The following is a 9,737-nucleotide window of genomic DNA, read 5'->3' on the forward strand; positions in this document are numbered from 1 at the left end:
CTGACTCCAGCACAGACCTTCAGAGACACAATGTAAATGCCAAGCTAGGGCAATATATGAAACCCAGGCTTTGGGGACAGCCAGCCCTGCATTCAATAGACCGCTTTGCTGTTTATGACTTCTGAAACTTTAGACATCTCATTTAATATTTCTAACTCTGTGTAAGTATCTGTAATATGGGCACAATAACATAGTACTTACATCATATGATTGCTGGAAAAATGTAATGAAATAATATAAAATGTTCTAAGACCTCAGGGTAGTTATCACTTGCATGGCATTATAGAACAATATTAAATTAATTATAGAAAAACATGTATTTCCCTTTAAATTTTGTAAATTCTCACTTTCTCTCTTATAACCTTATACCCTTGCATTCTAATCCCAAACCTATTACTAATTTACCATTACCAGTGTTTGATAGTTGGTTCATTTTTCTTCATAATCATATACAAGCTTACATTAAAGATGTCTGAGGCCAGAAAACCATTTTTTAGACCAATTAATTGTGTAATAGCTGCTTTGCTTGAAAGCCCAACAAGCTGATTTCCCCCTACTTGCAAGCATGCTAAACGAACCACACCAAAATATTTGCTGTAGGCAAATAAACACAGCCACATATTCTACAAAGAATGTTTATAATATCATGCAGAAGGTCAGATTCAAACCAACTCCTAACACACACTGTGGATTTAAGAGACACACTAGCGATGTTATTCTAAACTCACAAAAGCACTCAGTGTCCTTTCTGGTGGAATTTACACTGCCGACAGACGCAGGTCTTATTCACGGCTCTGATTCTCCACAGAAATCATTGCATCATTTCTGCTTCCACTGCTTCAGTACCCAAACTTGGATCTAGAAAAAATGGACAGCCTATTTTAGACAGGCCACCATACACACCTCTTAGTATTTTTATTGCAATTCCTGGGATATTTTTTCTGACATAGTTGGTAGTTAACACTTTTCTCAAGTAAGTAGCAGCATTAACCCACTTGGACTTTAAAGTATGTAGTCACTCTTAGAGCCTAGAACATCAAGAATTGGGTTCACTATCCTCCTAAATAATTCATTATTATCTACTATTGCTTTCACAATTTGGTGATAAGCATCCAATTCAAACAGAGTGTCCAGTGCTTTCATGGAGTTCAACAGAAATTCCATGAACCACAGTTAACACTTTGCTGACCAGGATTGGTGGGCCATCCTGTTTCATACTTTCCTCACACCAGATGCTAGATTAAGATAAACTAACAATCACTATCACATATGCCTGGAGTGAGATAATTTGCTACTCTGTAATAATCTGAGGAGGGGGAGAGGCCAGCTCTGAGAGGATTGTTCTAAAGCTGTTTGACGGGAGTTCCCTGCCGTCCAGTGCTTCAACTTCAGGAAGTGTGGGTTCGATCACTGGTCAGGGAACTAAGATCTTGCATGTCACGCAGTGTGGCCAATAAATAAATAAGTTTCTGAAATATTAAAACAAAAAAAATGTTTTAAATAAAATTGAGAAAAAGAAAACACATAAAGCTTCTTGATAAAATAAAACTGCCTGATCTGACTAACAGGGATCACAGAGGTAATTCATACGATTCACTCTTGGACTTGACCATGAGGCTGGAAAGAGAAGGTGATGTACAGCATAAGATTTACCTAGTGGGAGCATCTGACAGGGAAATAAAGTCAAGGATGGATGAGGATAACTGCAGGCCACAAAACAGCAGAAAAGCAGATCAGCACCATGGTCCTGGTGCTTCTCTAGGGATGAGACTGAAGGAATGCGTCACAGCCTCTTCTCAACAAATTCCTCATTTACTCCCTAAAACTTACACTGTACTAATTTCTTCATTAATCATCCATCACGATGATTTGTGTGATACTCTCACTTTACAGATGCTAAAAATCTTTGAAAACTAAAGTAACTTAAAATTCCAAATACATTTTGGAACCCTTTAGTTTTAAACTTGAAAATACAGTACTCTTAACAGAAGTTCACACTGACCTCCAAGCATGTCTATATTATATTCAATATATTCTGTTATGTTTAGAGGAGAGAAAATTGAAGTGAAGACCTTCTTTTAGTAATGATCGTTTTAATGTCTGCTATCATACTGGGTAAATAATGCTGAGCTCTCAAGTTTAGCCATGAAAAGTAATCATTTTTCAATAAAAATGGGCAATTCTCCATTTCAACCTCCATATAAATGCCTATAGAATTAAAAATGTTGTCCTAAAATGCATTTCGAATGCTTGGCTTATTATGATAATTCCCAAAGATCGTATTTTTGAGAGTTATCCTTAAAGATCACTAATTTTCCTTAAAGCTGTAGACATTTCATTTTGGTCTAGAATAATAAACACTGGGCTCTACCTCCTTGACTCTCATGGTTAGTGAAAAAAAATTTTAGAAGAGTTAAGCATGAGAAAAGGTAATGTATTAGCATTAATCTAATAAAAATATATACATTTTTAAAATGACAAAGTTAGTCATAGACTGCACGGGGGTGGGGGGGGCACCTGTGTACCCCTTCTTATGTTTCTGTCCTTTGGTGAGAGCTTCACGATTATATCACTGCTGCCCAGCTCTGCCCTCTCCCCTCTCCTTCTGCAGGAAGTGAGTGGTAAGTTCAGAGGAGAAACGCCCAGTGCGGCCCAGGCATTCCTCGCTGCGAGAGAAGCCAGCCTGCCCTCGTGCACCAAGCCCTAAATTTTATGTAGCGGCTCCCATATGGGGAGGCTCAGCCATGCCTGAGGCTTGTTAAGTAAGACTGTCTAGTTCAGTATCAGGAGTCTCACCTCCTGCAGACATGTTCTCCAATACCAACTTCATCGGTAATAAAGGTGTCATGTTGGCTTTAAATTGTCTGACTTATTGAATTATTTCTCAATGACATTATTTATTAGGCCTGTATCACCACCAAGCAACTCTGATCTAGTTATTTATTCCTTCAAGATTATGCTTTGGTTCTGAAAGGTGAAGGGCTTGTATTTTATTTTCTACACAATAATGGACTATTTGGTGAATGCACATGTGTGTGAACATAAACAGTAAAGCTTAGGAAACAATAGAGGGTGGGGTTATGTGCTCAGTAACTATATTTTGAGAATCCACTATGTTCTAGGAACATTCTGGATAGTGGGATTTTGGTAGTGGAAAAGACAAAGTCCCTGCCTTTATAGCATCTACTTTCCATTGAGGGAAAGCAAATGATAAACATATCATTATATACAACCTACATACACAGGCTGCTAGCTGGTAGTGATAAGAATACTTAATACAATGTTTTACAAAGATAGGGTAATCCTTTAGGTAGGATGGTTAGGGAAGGCCTCTCTAAGGAAACAAAAGTTGATCTGAAACCTAAAAATGTGAAGTGGTTGTCATGAGCCTATCAGAGAAAAAGGATTCCAGACAGAAGAAATAGAAACTTCAAAGGTCGGGGGAGGAATCTTAAAGCCAATGGGCAGAAAGATGACCAGAGTGCCGGGAATGTAACAGATGGGAATTGAGAAGCAGGAACCAATGAGGTTGGAGAGATCGGCAGGACCTGGATCATGAAAGGTCTTGTAAGCCATAATTGATAAAGAAGATTTTATTTGGAAATGAAATAAACATGTATCAGACTGTTTAAAGTTACAAATGGGTGTGATCTTAATTTAGTTTTTAAAATTTTCCTTTGGCTATTCTGGTGGAAAGGATTATAGGCAAGACTCGGGTGCAGTGGCTCAGGCATGAGACGGCGGCTTGTTTAGGGTTGTCCTTGGTGGGGAGTAGGAGTGGGCAGACATGAGAAATCCAGGGGACTAGAGTCAACAGTACTTAGGTATAAATGAGTTGAATCTTATGAATTAAAGAGTAGGGTTGAATCTTATGAATTAAAGATCTCTCCTACATATTTATCTTGAACACCTAGGTGAACATGGGTATAATATCAAGAGATGGGGAAGGATTTCAGAGGATCAAGCTGAGTTTTATCTTGCACAAACAATTCTGTTTGTTTCCATATGTTTGTGGTGTCTTTTAGACTGCCAAGCTGAGATACCAAGCAAGCAGCTGGATATATGTGTATGGGTCTCAAGGGGAAAAGTCAGGGCTAGAGATATTTTAGCTGCTGTTCTTTGCTGCCATGAACTAGAGAACTGCTGGAGAGTAATGAGATTAACACTATAAAATATTGCACATGGACATATATTGTTTGACCACCATTATGCTGAAAGCACTATATATCTCTCATCTGATTTAATTCTCACAAGAGTATCATATTATATATGGAAAAACTGAGGTGGGAGAGAGTAATTGTTTGCCCGCAGGCACAAAGTAAGTGGTACACCAGGCCTTGAATTCATATCTTTCTGATTTCAAAGTCCATGTTCATTGGACTAAAATCAAAGGTGCTGGAGACACCTTTGCCCTCCATGCTGTTAGGAGACTGAGTTTCATTTCTTATGTCAGTTAGCTGTATGACCTGCACCATATAATCAACAAGAAAACCCTTGGAACTCAAAGGTTCTGTGTGTTTGATTTCAAAGCTAGTAAAAAAGAAGAAATATATAATTTTAAAAGGACAATTTGGGGGGAGATGAACACCTTAAGAATTGGGGGTGGATAATAATCAAGAGTTCTTAATCTAGTATCCTGAGCTTTTATCAAATTATCTAAGGAGGTTGGCCATGAATCTCAGTGTGCCCAAAGCAAACCTAAATTATTCCAGGATAATTTTTAATAACTCCCCATTTAATTCTCAAAAGTATCCAAATTTAGACAAATTATGGTCACTCAGAACTTAGAGATCTTTGACCCAAATGCTCATGAATAATTGATATTGTATCAGTTCAGTTCAGTTCAGTCATTCAGTCGTATCTGACTCTTTGCAACCCCATAGACCTCAGAACGCCAGGCCTCTCTGTCCATCAAAAACTCCCAGAGTTTACCTAAACTCATGTCCACTGAGTCTGTGATGCCATCCAACCACCCTATCCTCTATCATCACCTTCTCCTCCTGCCCTCAATCTTTCCCAGCATCAGGGACTTTTCAAATGACTCCATTCTTCAAATCACATGCCCAAAGTTCTGGAGTTTCAGCTTCAGCATCAGTCCTTCCAATGAACTCCCAGGACTGATCTCCTTTAGGATGGACTGGTTGGATCTCCTTGCAGTCCAAGGGACTCTCAAGAGTCTTCTCCAACACCACAGTTCAAAAGCATCAATTCTTCAGTGCTCAGCTTTCTTTATAGTCCAACTCTCACATCCATACATGAGCACTGGAAAACCATAGCCTTGACTAGATGTACCTTGGTTGACAAAGTAATGACTGCTTTTTAATATGCTATCTAGGTTGGTCATAACTTTCCTTCCAAGGAGTAAGCGTCTTTTAATTTCATGGCTACAGTCACCATCTGCAGTAATTTCGGAGCCCAGAAAAATAAAGTCTGTCACTGTTTCCCCTGTTTCCCCATCTATTTGCCATGAAGTGATGGGACTGGATGCAATGATCTTAGTTTTCTGAATATTGAGCTTTAAGCCAACTTTTTCACTCTCTTTTTTCACTCTCATCAAGAGGCTCTTTAGTTCTTCTTTGTTTTCTGCCATAAGGGTGGTGTCATCTGCATATCTGAGGTTACTGATATTTCTCCCTGCAATCTTGATTCCAGCTTGTGCTTCAGCCAGTCCAGTGTTTCTCATGATGTACCCTGCATATAAGTTAAATAAGTAGGGTGACAATATACAGCCTTGACTGACTCTCTTTCCTAATTGGAAACAGTCTGTTGTTCCATGTCCAGTTCTAACTGTTGCTTTCTGACCTGCATATAGATTTATCCAGAGACAGGTCAGGTGGTCTGGTATTCCCATCTCTTTCAGAATTTTCCAGTTTGTTGTGATCCACACAGTCAAAGGCTTTGGTGTAGTCAATAAAGCAGAAATAGATGGTTTTCTGGAATTTTCTTACTTTTTGCATGATTCATCGGATGTTGGCAATTTGATCTCTGGTTCTTCTGCCTTTTTTAAATCCAGCTTGAACATCTGGAAGTTCACAGTTCACATATTGCTGAAGCCTGGCTTGGAGAATTTTGAGTATTACTTTACTAGCATGTGAGATGAGTGCAATTGTGTGGTAGTTTGAACATTCTTTGACATTGCCTTTCTTTGGGACTGGAATGAAAACTGACCTTTTCCAGTCCTGTGGCCACTGCTGAGTTTTCCAAATTTGCTGGCATATTGAGTGTAGCACTTTCATAGCATCATCTTTCAGAATCTGAAATAGCTCAACTGGAATTCCATTACCTCCACTAGCTTTGTTCGTAGTGATGCTTCCTAAGGCCCATGTGACTTCGCATTCCAGGATGTCTGGCTCTAGGTGAGTGATAAAACCATTGTGATCATCTGGGTTGTGAAGATCTTTTTTGTATAGTTCTTCTGTGTATTCTTGCCACCTCTTCTTAATATCTTCCGCTTCTCTTAGGTCCCTACCATTTCTGTCCTTTATTGAGCCCATCTTTGCATGAAATGTTTCCTTGGTATCTCTACTTTTCTTTAAGAGATCTCTAGCCTTTCCTGTTCTATTGTTTTCCTCTGTTTCTTTGCATTGATCACTGCAGAAGGTTTTCTTATCTTTCCTTGCTATTCTTTAGAAATCTGCATTCAAATGGGTATATCTTTCCTTTTCTCCTTTATCTTTAGCTTCTCTTCTTTTCTCAGCTATTTATAAGGCCTCCTCAGAGAGCCATTTTACTTTTTTGCATTTCTTTTTCTTGGAGATGGTCTTGATCACTGCCTCCTATACAATGTCACAAACCTCCGTCCATAGTTCATCAGGCACTCTGTCTATCAGATCTAGTCCCTTAAATCTATTTGTCACTTCCACTGTATAATTGTAAGCGATTTGATTTAGTTCATACCTGAATGGTCTAGTGGTTTTCCCTACTTTCTTCCATTTCAGTCTGAATTTGGCAATAAGGAGTTCATGATCTGAGCCACAGTCAGCTCCTGGTCTTGTTTTTGCTGACTGTATAGAGCTTCTCCATCTTTGGCTGCAGAGAATATAATCAATCTGATTTCAGTGTTAACCATCTGGTGATGTCCATGTGTAGAGTCTTCTCTTGTGTTGTTGGAAGAGGGTGTTTGCTATGATCAGTGCATTCTCTTGGCAGAACTCTATTAGCCTTTGCCCTCCTTTATTCCATACTCCAAGGCCAAATTTGCCTGTTACTCCAGGTGTTTCTTGACTTCCTACCTTTGCATTCCAGTTCCCTATAATGAAAAGGACATCTTTTTTGGGTGTTAGTTCTAAAAGGTCCTACAGGTCTTCATAGAACCGTTCAACTTCGGCTTCTTCAGCATTACTGGTTGGGGCATAGACTTGGATTACTTTGATATCGAATGGTTTGCCTTGGAAATGAGCAGAGATCAATCTGTCATTTTTGAGATTGCATCCAAGTACTGCATTTCGGACTCTTTTGTTGACTATGATGGCTACTCCATTTCTTCTAAGGGATTCCTGCCCACAGTAGTAGACATGATGGTCATCAGAGTTAAATTTACATACCCACAAATCCTTCACTCTTCTTCTCTAATAAAGGAGGGGCCGCGGCCACAGAAGTGACAGCGCACAGCCATCACACACTCACTCTTCGTATCCAACCCATCCTTCAAAGTCAATTTTTAATTAATTCAAGTTTTCACTCAGTTTTCTGTCATCAGTGTATTTATGCCACCCATGTGATATTTCCTAAAGATTATTTTCTGTTGAAGCATAAAAGTATTTTTTCTCTCTTATTTAAATGTATGCTCTATATATTTCCAAACATATCAAGTCTTTTCACTTTAGGTATTCTGTAACTATTAAAACACTCCTTAAAAAAAAAAAAAAAAAAAGTTAAAGTGTACATAAGATGTTTAAAATAGATAGATAGTGGCAAGCTACTGCATAACACAGGGAGCTCAACCTGGTGCTCTGTGATGACCTAGAGGGGAAGGATGAGGAGGGAAAGGAGGCTCAAGAAGAAAGGAAGATATGTATACTTGTGGCTGATTCACATTGTTGTATGGCAGAAAGCAACACAAAATTTTAAAGCAATTATCCTCCAATTAAAATTTTTTTAAAAATATCTTTTATTCCTTTTTGCCTTCCATAGTACAAATGACCTTATCTCTGCATATCGACAAAGAGAATCTTTTTAAGAATTTCAGGATGACACTGGTGCAACGTTAGTTAAAAACTGGCAAAGGACTGTGGAGACATTCTGGCCCAAATTCCGGAAACCAAATTTTAATTTAGAAAGATAATTACATAAAAAGTGTAATCTGCCACAATGCTCCACTGGATAATATAATACTGGGTTTTAACTAACGTTGGCTTGGTTTTTTGAGAACTGAAAATGTGTTTTCTTAAATTACACATGTTCTAAGAGTTGCCTGGTATAAACTCAGATCTGTTAAACAACTGTCTGTTAAACAACAAAACATCTGTTTTGTATGTTAAACAACATACAAAAATGAGTTGTAACACTGTAATACAGTGAGGTTACAATATTGTTTCAGGTTGGGATCTAAACCACTTATAAATATACTACTTTTTGTGTTCATACCAGTTGTAGTAGTTTTGTTTGCCATGTTGTTTAAAACAATTGAGCAAGTCTAATACAAATGTTTGAACATTCATGCCTGTTTTTTGTTTTTTTTTTTGATAATTATTCTCAGTCAAATGGATGAGGGGTGGTTGGAATCTGAAGAATTGTAAATGCTCCTGCTTACTGATATGCTGCTGCTGCTGCTAAGTCACTTCAGTCGTGTCTGACTCTGTGCGACCCCATAGACGGCAGCCCACCAGGCTCCCCGTCCCTGGGATTCTCCAGGCAAGAACACTGGAGTGGGTTGCCATTTCCTTCTCCAATGCATGAAAGTGAAAAGTGAAAGTGAAGTCGCTCAGTCGTGTCCGACTCTTAGTGCCCCCATGGACGGCAGCCTACCAGGCTCCTCCGTCCATGGGATTTTCCAGGCAAGAGTAATGGAGTTGGTTGCCATTGCCTTCTCTGGCTTACTGATCAGATTCCCTATATTCTGTTTTAATGCTAAACATTTGAAACGACAAAATGTATTACTTGATATGTTTATTGTCACGAGAATTAAGTAGATATAGTAGAATAGCACTTTATTTGGGTTATGACCAACAATGCTGAAGTTATATGTACACATATTAGTCAGTTTTCACTAAGTTATTATTTGTTAACAAATGACCTGAAACTCTCAGTGGATTAAAACAACAAAAGTTTATTTCTTACTTCATTATGTCTCAACTGCAGGTCAGCTATAGCCTCACTTCATTTGTCTTCTTCTACCAAAAAGGTCAGGCCTTATCTGTGTAGAATGCATTACTGTTATTCCAATATTTCAAGTTAAATAAAGCTCACTCATGCTAAATACTGTGTGTGCTGGCAGAAAAAAAAAGAAAAAAAGTTCAATGGCAGAACCACATGATGGCTCTTAGAGTTCTTGCTAGGATGTGGCAACATCATTCCCAAAGCAAGTAGCATGGCCAAACTAATGGAACTAGCACCTCTTACAGAGAGGGCAACGTATCATTGAGAACAGTAACAGGATGTACCATAGGGCATATGATACACCTCACAGCAACCACACCCTATGAATGTTGATTAGGCACTAAAATAGAAATCAGGCAACTCTGATCTAGAAATCATAGAGAGAATAAATAGTTGTATTGGAATAGCATCTGCTTATT

This window comes from Dama dama, chromosome 28, assembly GCF_033118175.1.
Source record: "Dama dama isolate Ldn47 chromosome 28, ASM3311817v1, whole genome shotgun sequence".
Lineage (NCBI taxonomy): Eukaryota > Metazoa > Chordata > Mammalia > Artiodactyla > Cervidae > Dama > Dama dama.